Source organism: Eptesicus fuscus, chromosome 1, assembly GCF_027574615.1.
Source record: "Eptesicus fuscus isolate TK198812 chromosome 1, DD_ASM_mEF_20220401, whole genome shotgun sequence".
NCBI classification, from domain to species: domain Eukaryota; kingdom Metazoa; phylum Chordata; class Mammalia; order Chiroptera; family Vespertilionidae; genus Eptesicus; species Eptesicus fuscus.
In genome coordinates, this window is record NC_072473.1 from 66,556,420 (window position 1) to 66,571,962 (window position 15,543).

Genomic DNA, 15,543 nt, shown 5'->3' on the forward strand with positions numbered 1-15,543 from the left:
TTGAGAAATCAGCTGACAGTCGTATGGGTACTCCCTTGTAGGTAACTAACTGTTTTTCTCTTGCTGCTTTTAAGATTCTCTTTTGTCTTTTGCCCTTGGCATTTTAGTTATGATGTGTCTTGGTGTGGTCCTCTTTAGATTCCTTTTGTTTGGGGTTCTCTGCACTTCCTGGACTTGTAAGTCTATTTCTTTCACCAGGTAGAGGAAGTTTTCTGTCATTATTTCTTCAAATAGGTTTTCAATATCTTGCTTTCTTTCTTCTTCTGGCACCCCCATAATTCAGATGTTGGTATGCTTGAAGTTGTCCCAGAGGCTCCTTACACTATTCTCATATTTTTGGATTCTTTTTTTCTTTTTTTCTTTTCTGGTTAGGTGTTTTTTGCTTCTTTGTGTTTCAAATCTTTGACTTGATTCTTGTGATCCTCTAGTCTGCTGTTGGATCTCTGTATATTATTCTTTATTTCAGTCAGTGTATGCTTAATTTCCAGTTGGTCCTTTTTCATATCCTTGAGGGTCTCACTAAATTTCTCCAAGGTTTCTAGAAGATTCTTGAGTAACCTTATAACCGTGGTTTTGAACTCTATATCCAGAAGTTTGCTCTCCTCCATTTCTGTCATTTGTGACCTGTTTCTATGTCTCCACATTTTGGCTGCTTCCCTCTGTTGATAGAGTGGCCTTGTGTGCTAGGTGTCCTATAGGGCCCAGTGGCTTAGCCTCCCTAATTACCTGAGGTGGACACTCTTGGTGCACCCCATTTTGGGCTGTGTACACAGTCTTGTTGTAGTTAAGCCTTGATTGTTGTTGGTATCACTGGGATAAATTGACCTCCAGGCCAATTGGCTGTGAGTATCAGTTGTGTCTATGATGGGAGAACTTCTGTGCTGGAGACACCCTTATGGGGCAAGACTTGTTTCAGTGGGTCTTTGGCGCTCACTGAGTCTGCCCCCTGAATGAGTCTCTTATGGAGCTGAAGAGTTGTAATCTGGATAGTCTCACTCTGACCACTGGGTACACTGGCTCTTGAATCTCCAAGGAGGTGCAAAGTCAGCCACTGCCTGAGGCCACCTAGCAGGAGCTACAGAGAGATCTGCAGATTCTTCCTCTTTGTTTGGGGTTCGGAGGTGCCCAGATGAGGCCCATCTGTGAAGCAATGCAAGCTGCTGTGGAGCCTTGGGTCTTCTTTTGAAAACTCTGGGGCTCTCTGACCCAGCTGCAGTATGTTTGGTTTTAGATTGCAAAGGGCCAGGCCATTCATACACAGAAGCTTCTGTGCGCAGCTTGGGTGGGGTTTTAAATTGGGTGGGGCAGCGTCTCAAGGAATCACCAGGGCGGAGCAAACAGCAATGGCTGACTGTCAGCCCTGCCCCGAAGAGGTCCCTGCGTCTCTGTGTCCCTCAGCACTGTGCAGGAACAATGGTCGCTGCAAGCACCTCTGAGAGAAAGCTGCCCTCGTGTTCTGGCCCGATGCCAGACAGTCCAGTTTCTCCCCATATGAGTCTGGGTCCCCAGAGTCTCACCTTGAACTGGAGTTCCGAGCAGTCGGGAGCTCGTGTCTGCCTTCCAATAGAAAAAGACAACAGCATACTCAGTTGCCAGCCCCTTTCCACGCATGCAAATCCGTACTTCAGCACTACACTTCTGCATCTCCTCACCTCCTTCCAGTCTCAGTGTGCTTTTCTCTTTCCTTCTAGTTGTATAATTTCCACTCAGCCAGCCTTCCCGTGGTTCTAGATGATATCCGTTTTGTCTTTTAGTTGTAGTTTTGAAGTAGTTGTGTGAGGCAGCAAGTTCAGGTGTTTACCTATGCCGCCATCTTGGTTTCTCTCTCTGGATCAGTTTTTGTTTATCCATTTTTTACTATTTCTTTCTGACTCACATTGGAGAGGTTTTTATTCCATTTGAAAATAGACCACAACTAAAAACAAGAATTTTGAATGGTGGTATGAGGATCTTTAAAGTTGCTAGAAAAAGACAGACTTAGATTGTGCTCAGGGATAGAGGTTTATCAAAAGGATCCATGAGAAAATAAGGTCACTCATCAATTTCACAATTATTCTGGTTACTGATGTTTCTAAGGCTTGGATATCTGCCTTGATTTGAATTCTGACTCTGCCACTTACAAGTTGTGTGACCTTGGGCAAGTTGCTGAAGCTCTTAGTGTGCAAGTTTATCTATATATTGTGGAGTTTAAAAACTAGTATCCACCTCATAGGGATAAATGAGGAATAAATAAGACAGTGCCTATGAAATGTCTATTGCAGTGCCTGACCCATGGTAGTTTCTCAGTAAATGGTAGCTACTTGGTAGTAGCAACAGCAGCAAGAATAGTAGTAGTAATAGTAGTTGATGCTGTCATTGTAGTTATTATTGTACCTGACATAGAAAATCAGAGTATAGCTTAGTGTTATTCAGGATAATGTCTTGAGGTCAAATGATTTGTATTCTCATTTTCACCTAGAGTTTGTACTTCTCAAAACAGAAGATCAGACTGAGTTGGTTTTCCCAACATTCAATGTGTGCAACCAAAATCAGCTCAGAATTAAGTGTGTTCCATCTGCCCAACCTCTACAGTGATTGTCTTTAGGTTCAGCCTACTGGGGCTAGGCTAGCAAGATTGTTTTTAACTCCCTAATATATACACTGTATGCACAACAGCAAGGGGGAAAAAAACAACAAAAAACTGGGCCATTTTCCTCAATAGGGATCTGTTTCTAACTTGGACACTTCACTTTTATGGACTCTTCTTTGAACACATTCAGTATAGTGACCTTCCTCAATAATGATATCTGGAAAAACACATTTTCTTTCAACCATATGCTCATTTTTATTCCAGGACTTCCCACTCTAAGTTGCTTCATTAAGACTCCTTGAGCTATTTCTTCTCTTGTTTTCCTCATTGTGAGTTTCCTTAAAGCTCCTGAGACTGTCAGTCACAGTATTGAATCAAATGAATATTATATAATTAAGTCACAAAGAACATAAAAACCTGTGTGATAGGACATTAGTAGTCTGGGTTTTCAGAAGTCATGCTGCTTCATTCTACACCACTGCAATTTTTATCTAGCTGTGTAAGGTCCAGATAAAATGATTTAGTTATTCAAAATGAATGAAAACTCACCAAGGATTCTCATTGTGAAGTCCTTTCCGCTTTATCAAAGGAGACAGGCCGGGGATAGCTCAGAAATAAAAGGAGGCCTTTAAGGCCCAAAGTTACCTTAAAGCCCAGTTATTAGTCCTGCATGGAATACCATGTTTATATTTTAAACATTTTTTTCATGATTGAAGCAGTTCTATCCATGTCTACATCTTCGAAATTTTTTTAAAATTAACCTAAACTTTGGAAATCCTAGCAGATAGAGGGCATTGGCATGTTGGTTACAAACATGGCATGCGATCAGGTAACGTTCAATAGATTTTATAGCAAAAGGACAGACAGGGGAGAAGTGTTTGCCCATTCTGCTTCCCAGAGTCCTCTTGAGCTTGATATCAGACACAGAGCTACCATTCAGGTCAATAGGCCTCTTGTGATCATCAATGTCAAAATAGCTTATCAATCTCAAATAATCAGCATCCTCCAAAGAAGATCCTAAGCCAAGGTGAATAATGTTTTGATGGCAACAATGATAATTTTTATTTCACACCTGAAATAAAGCTGCAAATAACAGAGAGAAAGTGAAATTACATAGAACAGCATTGCTCTCAGAGGATTCCAGGAAACTATTTGGCATCTCTTGGTGGGTGATTCAAATTTACCACTGCTCATAATCTTCTGGTGTTTCTTAAAAGGGTAGCAATCCATGGCTTGGGCTGAACTATTTTAAAAACAGATTTAAAAAACCCCACACAAAACATTAAAGTTACCCAATTGCTGCTGAGTGTTTGGCTCTTAACTAAGAGCTAGACAACTTGGGTTCATACTACATTTCTATGATTTAATACCCTTCCTTTGACAAGGCACTTTTCCCACTTTCCCAAAATCTCTGTATCTCAGTACGCAGTCTACATACACAGTTACATTTGTTCCTTTTCTATTTTACAGGATATTCATAGTATTCCAGAAGTAACCCCCCCAAAAGGTTTGCCTTCACAGATGAACAAAAAGCCCCCAATGTTAAGATAAAACAAAATTATGACACTTAGAATTCCATCGTTCATTTCAAAATCATAATATTTTTTCTAAATTTTGGTTATGAAGAAACACTCTTTATATTCCACCTTTCATTAAATGCTGGTGTTTACTGCCTGTACTCACAAAAGAGGAAAGTTGGCCTGAACAATTTTTTTTGTTTGTTTTAAAATGTATCTTTTTTTTCCTATAAAAGGCTACACTATTCTGTTAACACTTTTTAGAAACCTGACCTCAGAGCTTACATTTGACTGTTTTCTATTATATTCAATTTCCTTAAACAACAGCCAATTGTCCGGGAGTGAATAAGTAGACCTTAACCTTACAACAAAAGCTAAAAGGCAGAATTAAAAAAAAATTATGACCTAAAATTCTCCTAGATTTTTTCTCTATTTCTGTGGGTGGGTTATAATTTGTCAGCTGCTTCAAGATACTCATGTTAGTAGAAATTTACTAACATTATGCCAACAACTGGTAACTAGTGGTCCTTGGTAGAACTACAGGCAGACTAATGAAGAAAATGAACTCTCAACGCCCAGAGAGCAGAAGCTAGCCCAACTGGAAGTTCACTGAAACAGCTATGAAGGGAAATTACAAAACACTATGAAGGGAAATTACAAAACACTATGGTTCCACTTACGAACTTAACTGTAACCAAAGGAAGGTGGAACCTCAATGGACTTTTTTTTTAATTGATCTGCAGGGAGTTTGTTGTATTTGCCTTTCTTGCCAGAGGCAATCATCATCTATGTGAGTATTGCATGTACTTTATGCAAAGAACATGTGGTACATATACACAATAGAATATTACTCAGTCATAAAAAGAATGAAATCTTGACATTTGCAACAACACGAATGGATGTAGAGGGTATTATGTTAAGTGAAATAAGTTAGACAGAGAAAGACAAACACCATATGATTTCACTTATATGTGGAATCTAAAAAACAAAATAAATGAACAATCAAAACAGAAACAAACTCATAAACATACAGAACAAATTGATATTCACCAGATGGGAGGGGTATTAGAGGGATGGGTGAAAAAGGTGAAGAGCTTAAGAAGTAAAAATTGGCAGATATAAAATAGTTATGGGAATATAAAGTACAACATAGGGAATATAGTCAATAATATTCTAATAACTATGTATGGTGCTAGATGGGCACTAGACTTATTGGAATAATCACTTCATAAGGTATGTGAATTAGTAAATATCTAATTACTATATTGTACTCTTGAAACTAATATGATACTATATGTCAACTATAATTAAAAATAAGTTTAAAATATGTAAATGTAGTTTATCCACCATGACAAAGAAGAAAGTAAGCTTAAAGAATACCTTTCAATATTCCATATTTCAAAAAAACATAAATAGGCTCTAGATAGAATAAAGAAAATACTATATAAAAGGATACCAGATATTATAGTACAGTGAGAGCAGGAAGGAAAACAAAACTAGTAATAACAGAGTAAAGAGAAGAGAAAAGGAAAAGAAATTGCTTTCCTGGAACTCCAAAGAGGGTACAATTTCTTCTCACAGAGGGTGAAGCCATAATAGCAAAGAAAATGAAGATACTCAAAGCCAGGGTCATGAAATTAAAAATGAAAGATTTTCATAGACAAGTGAGTCTGAAAAGAAGGGGTCTTACACAACTGGAGCTTTTCAGTAGGCAGAAAGATTGTCGCATAAAAGTTGAATCAAGGTTTTCTAGAAAAGAAGAATAGAATAATTAGGAGAATCCAAAAGCATTTGGGAATGCAGAGGAAAAGGCTGCTGGACAAAAAGGAAAGAGGCAAGAGATTTGGTAGGGCTATTGAGAGATGCAGAAGTAGTTGGATACAGGCCACTGATGCATGGACCTTCAGTAGGCAAGTTAAATTAATGAAGAATATTTCATGGTAAGGCCTACATCAGAAAAAACCTTGGAATTTTCAGAGAAAATCACAGTGTAAATCCAAGATGCCATAATTTTCTTAGGGAGGAAATGTAACATAGTAAAAAGAGCTTAGACTTTGACTTCAGCCTCTGACAGATTAACAATCAAATCCTGGCTCAGCCTCTCAGTAAATACATGAATTTGAGCAAGTTACTTGCTCTCAGCTTCAGTTTTTTTCATCTACTAAATATAGAAAATGAAGTTGTGTCAGGTTTGTTCTGAGAAGTACATGATGTACCTTGTAAAAGGTCTAATAATTGGCTCATAATTGGGATTTAATATATGGTGTATATTTTTGTTTATTAACCATTTTCAGGTAAAAGCAAGATATGGTTCATGGTGAGGAATAACTGGGTACTCAATACATTTCAGAGGTAAATAAACTAGTAAGCATTTACAAAGGAAATAAAAGAAAAGAAACAAATACAATATGGAAGCCCATGTGATTTTTGGAAGGAATATATAGTGCTTACTATAAATGACCGCATAAGATTCTTTCTACAGGCTGAATGATTTGGAATGAATTGTACTATTACGTTAAATCTTTTTAAGATGAAGTTTAACACTTAGGGTGTTGTTTATCATGCAGAGTATAAAAATTGTCATGGGAAAGGATTTATACACATACATTTTGTTTTGTTTTCCTAAAATTGATCCTCCTTTGGTGAAAGATGATAAGCCAGAGGAAAAATGTCACCATTTAATATTAGTAGTGTACTTATATGATCTTGCAATATCCAAAGCATATTTTCACCTGTTCTGGAGGTGTGGGCAATCAGTTTTGTGGTTTGGGGTTTCTTAATTATACTGAGGTATAAAGTATAGAAACAATCTTAAAACCACATCTGCAATTCTGTGGTTGTGACACTACCTACAACATCCCATGCTTGTTAATTCAAATAGAGTTTAATGAAAAGTCTACCATCTATTGCAGTGTTAGGGACAAAGATTTAACCACCTTTTCTTAGTAAAAGTAAGTTCACTAAACATACATTTTATTTTTTTAAATTTTAGTGGTAATAAATATGCGGTATATTAAGAGAAGCAACACAGAGATATCCATATACCAAAAAAAAAAAAAAAAAAGAAAGAAAGAAAGAAAGAAAGAAAGAAAGAAAGAAAGAAAGAAAAGAAACTAGTTACAGACCTTATACCCTTCACAAAAATTGTCTCAAAATAGATGATAGACCTAAATGCAAAATGCAACATAAGAGAAAACCTAGATGACCTTGGGAATGGTAATATAACACTAAAGATATGATCTATGAAATAAATAATTGATAAGCAGGACTTCATAAAATTAAAAATTTCTGGTATGTGAAAGACAATATCAAGAGAACTAGGAGGTTAACCATAGACCAGGAGAAAATATTTGCAAAAGATGACATCTCATGTGCAGCCAAGCCCAGTAGAGACAGCCACAAGCTGTGGATTACTTGAAGCCTCAAACAGCTTGCTGAGGGCAAGACATAGACAGCATCTAATATTGGAATTCACTAGAGTTTCTCCAAAGAGGCCCAGAACCAACATACCAAGTGGCCAGCTTCAGACAACACCAGAGCAAACTCCACTTTTTTATTACTTACTAGAGTCCCGGTACACAAAATTCATGCATGGGGTATGTGTCCCTCAGCCCAGCCTGCACCCTCTCCAATCTGGGACATCCGTCTCACAATCCAGGACTGCTGGCTTCCAACTGATCACCTGCCTGCCTTCTTGATTTCCCCTAACCACTTTTGCCTGCCAGCCTGATCACCCCCTAACCACTCCCCTGCCAGCCTGATTGATGTCTAACTGCTCCCCTGCCAGCCTGTTTGCCCCTAACTGCCCTCCCCTGCAGGTCTGGTCACCCATAACTGCCTTTCCCTGCAGGCCTGGTCCCCCCCAACTGCTCTCCCCTGCAGGCCTGGGTCCCCACCAACAGCCCTTCCCTGCAGGCCCGGTCGCCCCCAACTTCTCTCCTCTGCGGGCCTGGTCACCCCTAACTACCCTCCCCTGCAGGCTTGATCACCCCCAACTGCCCTCCCTTGCAGGCCTGGTCCCTCCCAACTGGCCTCCCCTGCTGGCCATCTTGTGGCAGCCATCTTTGACCACATGGGGGCAGCCATCTTGTGTGTTGGAGTGATGGTCAATTTGCATATTACCCTTTTATTAGATAGGATAGAGGCCTAGTGCATGGGTGGGGGCCAGCTGGCTTGCCCTGAAGGGTGTCCCAGATCAGGGTGGGGGTTCCCTTGGGGTGTGGGGTGGCCTGGGCGAGGGTCCTGTGGTGGTTTGCAGGCTGGCCACACCCCCCAGAGACCCAAGCAGAGGCCCTGGCATCTGAGATTTATTTATCTTCTATAATTGAAACTTTGTAGCCTTGAGTGGAGGCCAAAGCAGGCCAGGGTGTGCAGAAAGCTTGGCTTCCTCCATTGCCGGGGGCAACTCAAGCCTCCTGTTCTCACCAGCTCCTTGGCTGCTGCAATTTTTGTTGGGATTTATTTATCTTCTATAATTGAAACTTTGTAGCCTTGATTGGAGGCCTAGACCGGCGAGCGTGTGCGAGAAGCTTGGTTTCCTCCATTGCCGGGGAAACCCAAGCCTCCTGCTCACTGCATGGCCACAGCCATCCTGGTTGGGTTAATTAGCATACTCACTCCTGATTGGCTGGTTGGCGTGGCTTGTGGGTGTAGTGGACTGACAGTTAATTTGCATATTACTCTTTTATTAGATAGGACTAGAGGCCCAGTGCATGAAATTCGTGCACTGGGGGTGGTGTCACTCAGCCCAACCTGCACCTTCTCCAATCTGGGACCCCTCGGAGGATGTCTGACTGCCTGTTTAGGCTTGATCCCACAGATATTGGGCCTAAACAGGCAGTCGGACATCCCTTTCACAATCCAGGACTGCTGGCTCCCAACTGCTCGCCTGCCTGCTTAATTGCCCCTAACCACTTCTGCCTGCCTGCCTGATCACCCCCTAACCACTCCCCTGCCAGCCTGATCAATGCCTAACTGCTCCCCTGACTGCCTGATCATCCCCAACTGTCCTACCTTGACAGCCTGGTTACCCCCAAATGCCCTCCCCTGCATATTCCCTCTTTATTAGATAGGGTTTTTTCTTTAACATATTGGACAGCCCTAACTGATTTTGCTCAGTGGATGGAACATCGGCCTGCAGACTCAAGGGTCCCAGGTTCCATTCTGGTCAAGGGAATGTACCTTGGTTGGGGTCACATACCCAGTGGGGAGTGTGCAGGAGGCAGCTGATCGATGTTTCTCTCTCATAGATGTTTCTAGCTCTCTATCCCTTTCCCTTCCTCTCTGTAAAAAATCAATAAAATATATTTAAAAAAAAAACATATTGGACAGTGTACTTGCCATGGTCTTGACAAACCAGTAAAAATGTAAACCCAAACTAAAAGTGTCATAAAATAAATTCCTTAAACGGGAATTTCATGAGACCTTGGAAAGGTGATGTCATGTGGTTGTTTCTTCCTTTTTTCCTTCTCTTTCTTTTTCTTGATGTTTCATCTTTTGTCCTTTCTTTCTTTTCTTTTTTTATTCCTTTTCTGTCCTCTCTTTCTCTTACCTTTTCTGTTGGTAGAATCGTCAGTACTTGAATCTGTCTTGCCTCCAGAAGATGAAGAAGAGGGAAACACACCGTCATTTGAAGAAAAAGATGATCTATGTTGGGATCTGTGGTGTTTCTGGTTTTGCTCTTTTCCCAGTTTATTTGTCATTTCTGCCGCCCAGCATCTTCAGGACTTGTGCGTGGGCACTTCTTATTCATGTCTATAAAACCTCCCTGCCTTGGTGAAAACTGTCGGGGAAAAGGCCTTCCTGGGTGGGCTCAAGCTCTGCCTGAGGTGCTGAGGAACCAGGGTGGGGAGCGCCCACCACCGCCATTGCAGAGCCAACCTCCGGGGTACTCTCCAGTAATGTAACTGCAATGTCGCAGTTTGCTTTCAGAAATTAGTTGTAAGTTACTTCTGATGTGAAACTCTACCTCAGACATTTCCTTTGTGGTTTGTAAAGATTTTAAACAAAACCCATTTACCTCCCTAACCTGGTCAGAAGTTTCTACCTAATGGGAGAGGTTTGCTGGGCAGCGTCGCCCAGATTACCCCCCCCTCCATTTCCAATCACTCTACTGGGGGCAAGGCAAGTTCCAAGGAGGACTCCCCTAGGCTACCAGTGGGGCAGGATCACTTGCCCAGTTGCAGGCGCTTCTGAGGCTGAGATCCTGAGGCTATAGGTGTGTGTGTGGGGGATCACTCCATGGGGGTGCGGGTGCCTCCCAGGCTGACACCCCAGGCTGCCACTGGGAGCGGATCACTCCTTAGGGGTGCGGGCGCCTCCCAGGTTGCTGCTGGGAGGGGATCGCTCCATGGGGGTACGGGTGCTTCCAAGGCTAAGACTTGAGGCTGCAGGTGTGTGTGTGGGGGATCACTCCATGGGGAGAGAATTTGTTTTTGTTTTTTATAAAGGGTCAGGAGGGCTTCTGGGTAGCATTCCGCCAGGCTGCACACAATGTCTGCTCTCAGCAATAGCCCTACCTGGGACTGGGGGACTCCGGTGGGCCTGAGAGGACTGAGCACCACCATCTTGTGGCTATGGGCGCCATCATTTTTGTTGCGGAATGATGGTTAATTTGCATATTACTCTTCTATTAGATAGGAATCTTTTCTTTCTCTTATATACCTTTGATTATTTTCTTTGATTTTAAAAATGTTTTTCTCTTTTTTTCTTTTATTTTCTTTATTTTTTATGCTTAATTTTCATATTTTTTGTTTCTATTTCTCTTTTCTTAATTTTTTATTATATTTCTTTTTTTATTTTCATATTCTTCTTTTAAAATGTTTCTTTATTTTTTTCCCTATTATTATTTTTTCTTTCTATTCCTTTTTTCTTAATCTTTTTTCTCCTTATTCCCCTTTTTGTTGATTTAGTTTGATTTTTTTGTTTTGTTTTGTCAGCACCTGTACAACAGTTTGCATGCCATGGTTGGGGTTGAGCCTCACAGTCAGACAGCCTGAGAGTCAATTTTGCACACAAATGGGCCAATAGCAATCAAGATGCAAATAGAACAGTAGGGACCACATAATCCACAAAAGGGACATTCCTAGAGTACCCAGCTCAGGCAATCAAGGAGACTGCACTACTGTGTCCCACAGGTCATATACTACATAAGACACCCCCACATACACCCCAATATTGGGAATCATAATAGTTCTATATAATACATAGAAACACACACAAAGAGACAGCCCAAATGGGACAGGGAAGATGATAAAGAAACAGTCACCAAATGAAAGAATAGGAGGAATCTCCAGAAAAAGAGCTAAATAAAATAGAGCAATTTATCACAAACAGAGCTCCACGTAATGGTTTTAAGGTTACTCAACAGCATGAAAAATTATATAGAGACCATGAAAAATAACCAGAATACCATATATAAAATAAAGAATACACTGGAAGGAATAAAAAGTAGGCTGGATGAAACAGAGGACTGAAACAGTGATTTGGAAGACAAGGTAGAAAAAAATCCCCACTCAATTAGAGCAACCAAAAAAAAAAAAAGAAAGAGGATAATTTAAGGGAACTTTGGGACAACATGAAATGTAACAACGTCCACATCATAGAGGTAACTGAAGGAGAAGTAAGTGAGCAAGGGATAGAGAACCTATCTGAAGAAAAATGACAGAAAACTTCCTTAAACTGATTAAGGAAAAAGTCACCCAAGTACAGGAAGCACAGAAAGTTCCAATTAAGATGAACCTAAAGAGACCCACAACAAGACACATAATAATTAAAATGGCCAAGTTAAAGACAAAGAGAGAATCTTAAAGGCAGCAAGATAGTTACCTACAAGGGAGTTGCCATAAGGTTATCAGCTGATTTCTCAACAGAAACACTTCAGGCCAGAAGGGATTGGTATGAAATTTTCAAAATAATGAAAAGCAAGGACCTTCAACCAAGACTAATCTATTCAGCAAGGCTATCATTTAAAATTGAAGGTGAAATAAAGAGGTTCCAAGACCCTCCCCCCACAAAAAAAAAAAAAAAAAGGCTACAGGAGTTCATTACCACCAAATCAGCATTGCAGGAAATGTTAAAGGGACTGCTTTAAGAACAAGAAGAAAAGAGAGAGAGAGAGTGAGTGAGAGAGAGAGGGAGTAACATAGGTATAAAGTAAATATGGCAATATATGACTACTTACCAATAACAACCTTAAATGTAAATAGATTAAATGCTCCAATCAAAAGACATAGTGTAGCTGAATGGATTAGAAAATATGACGCATGTATATGCTATCTACAAAAGACCCACCTCAAATCAAAAGATTCACACTGGCTGAAAGTGAAAGGATAGAAAATAATATTCCATACACATGGAAACGAAAAAAGCTGGTGTAGCAATACTTATATCGGACAAACTATACTTCAAAACAAAGGCCATAAAAAAAGACAAAGAAGGTTACTATAGAATACTAAAGGGTTTGATCCAACAAGAGGATATAACCCTAGTAAACATATATGCACACAATATAGGAGCATCTATTGCCGGAAACCGAACATTGTCACTTGGTAGTTATGTGAAAAGGGAACCTGGGAAGGCTGGTCAACCTTGAAGCTAAAGGTCAGAGCAAACCACTCCCTATCTAATTGAGACAATGGTAACTGAGGCAACTTCCCCACCAAATAATCATGTAAACCCTTATTGATAAAATAATCTGTCTGTTACTGGAATTACCTGCCTAAGGGCAATGGGTGTATCTCAGAACCCCAATAAAAGGGATAGCAAAGGCCAGAGCAGGAGTAGTCCTCCCACTAGAGGTGGGCTCCCGCCTGGACCCCCATCTACCCAAACTGATTCTTTTCTAGCTTCTTTTCATTTTGATTGCGGCCTTCTCCAGCAACTGGACCTGAATGGGAACCCTGAAACACGCAGGACATGACAAGGGATCCCACAATCTATATATATAAAAGCCTAAGTGACCGTTATATCAGAATTACTGGAATGACCAGTCACTATGACATGCGCTGAGCAGGCAGGCAGGCAGGCGAGCGGTTAGGGGCGAGTGGTGCCAGATGGGGAGAGGGATGTCCGACTGCAAAGATGGGCCCTAAACTGGCAATCAGACATCCCCTGAGGGGTTCCAGATGTGAGAGGGCACAGGATGGGCTGAGGGAACCCCTCCCCAGCCCCATGCATGAATTTTGTGCACCGGGCCTCTAGTATAAATATAAAACAAATAAAACTCTTGGTGGACTTTAAGGGAGAGATTGTCAGCAATACATTCATAGTAGGGGATCTTAACACCCTACTGTCATCATTGAGTAGATCTTCCAGACAGAAAATCAACAAAGAAAGAGTGGCCTTAAATACCACACTAGATCAGATGGATTTAATTTATATTTACAGAACATTTCATCCCAAAGCATCAGAATATACATTCTTCTCAAGTGCACATGGAACATTCTCAAAGATAGACCACATGTTAGGGCACAAAATAAATCTTAACAAATTCAAAAAGATTGAAATAATATCAAGCATCTTCTTTGATCACAATGGCATGAAACTAGAAATCAACTATAATTTAAAAATTTTAAAAAAGATACATCTGATGAAAAACTGTTATCCAAGCTCTGACAAGGTAGCTAAGTTGGTTAGAGTGTCATCCCAATACACCAAGGAGGTTGCAGGTTCAATCCCCAGTCAGGGCACATATAAGAATCGACCAGAGAATGCATAAATTCTCTCTCTCTCTCTCTCTGTCTCCTCTCTTTCTCTTTCTCTCTCTCTAAAATCAATCAATAAAAAATAATTTAAAACACTGTCATAAAAATATACCCAAAATTCTTAAAATCCAACAATAAGCTAACAAACAACTTGGTTAGAAAATGGGACAAGACCTCAACACAAACCTCACCAAAAAAGATATATAGATGGCAAATAAGCATATGAAAAGATGCTCCACATCATATGTCATCAAGAAAATGCAATATAAAACAATAGGATACTACTACACACATATTACAATGGCCAAAATTCAAAACACTGATAATAGCAAATGCTGGTGAGAATGCAAAAGTGTATGACCACTTTGGAAGCCTGTTTGATGGTTTCTTAAAAAACTAAACACACTCTTACCATATGATCTAGCAATTGCACAACTTGATATTTACCCCAAAGAGTTAAAAATGTATGTCTATATAAAAACCTGCACATAAATGCTTATAGTACCACTATTCAGAATTGTTAAAACTTGGAAACAATCAAGTTGCCCTTTAACTGGTGAATGGACAAATAAGCTGTGGTACATACAGAAGATGCAATATTATTCAGTGCTAAAAAGAAATAAAGAAATAGTTAACAATATTGTATTGTATATTTGAAATTTTCTAAGATAGTAGATCTTAAGAGTTCTCATCACAAGAAAAAAATATTTGTAGCTACGTGAGATAATGGATGTTAAACTAAATTTATTGTAGTAATCATTTTGCAACATGTACATAAATCAAATAATTATGTTATGTACCTTAAACTAATACAATGCTATATGTCAATTATATCTCAATAAAGTCTTTTTTATTGTTTAAGGTATTACATATGTCTCCTTTTTCCCCCCATTGACATCCTCCTGGCCTCCTCTACCCCCGGGCACATGCCCTCACATCCCCCTCCCCCCCCGCCCCATGTCTGTGTCCATTGGTTATCCTTATATGCATGCATACAAGTCCTTCAGTTCATCTTTTACCTCCCCGCCCAAGCCTCCCCTGCCTTCCCGCTGTAGTTTGACAGTCTGTTCGATACTTCTTTGTCTCTGTATCTATTTTTGTTCATCAGTTTATGATGCTCATTATATTCCATAGATGAGTGAGATCATGTGATATTTATCTTTCTCTGACTGGCTTATTTCGCTTATCATAATGCTCTCCAGTTGGGAAAAAAAATTAAAAAAAAAGAAATGAACTCTCAACCCATAAAAAGACAAATGAATATTACTGAGTGAAAGGAGCTGATCTGAGAAGGCTACAATTATGTTTCCAACTGTATGGCATTCTAAAAAAGGCAAAACTATGGAGATAATAAAAATATCAATAGTTGTTGGTATGGGGAGATGAATAGGTGGAGGAAAAAGATGTTTATGGTAATAAAAATACTCTGTATGATACTATAATGATGGATACATGTAATTATAAATTAGTGCAAAGCCATAGAATGTATTACAGTAACAGTGGACACTAAAGATAATTATAGACATAGGGTGATTATGATGTGTCCATTTAAGTTCATCCTTGGCAAAAAAATAAATTTAAAAAAATGTACCATTCTGGTGAGTGATGTTGATAATGGGAGACACTATGTGTGGGGACAGTGGGTATATGGCAAATCTCTGTAGCTGCCTCTTTTGTTGTAAACTCAAAACTGCTCTAAAAAATTAGAATAATTCCTGTCTCTCTTCATGAAGGGCAACTGATATTAACCACC

At 39.8% G+C, this 15,543-nt stretch overlaps 1 non-coding gene across 1 annotated transcript; it reads left to right on the forward strand.

The window, feature by feature from the left end:
- Window positions 1-884: 884 nt before the first annotated feature.
- On the forward strand, window positions 885-961 carry MIR9229B-1 (microRNA mir-9229b-1). The gene has a single exon (NR_130538.2). It is a non-coding gene; the product is annotated as a microRNA mir-9229b-1 (primary transcript).
- The last annotated feature ends 14,582 nt before the right edge of the window (window positions 962-15,543 follow it).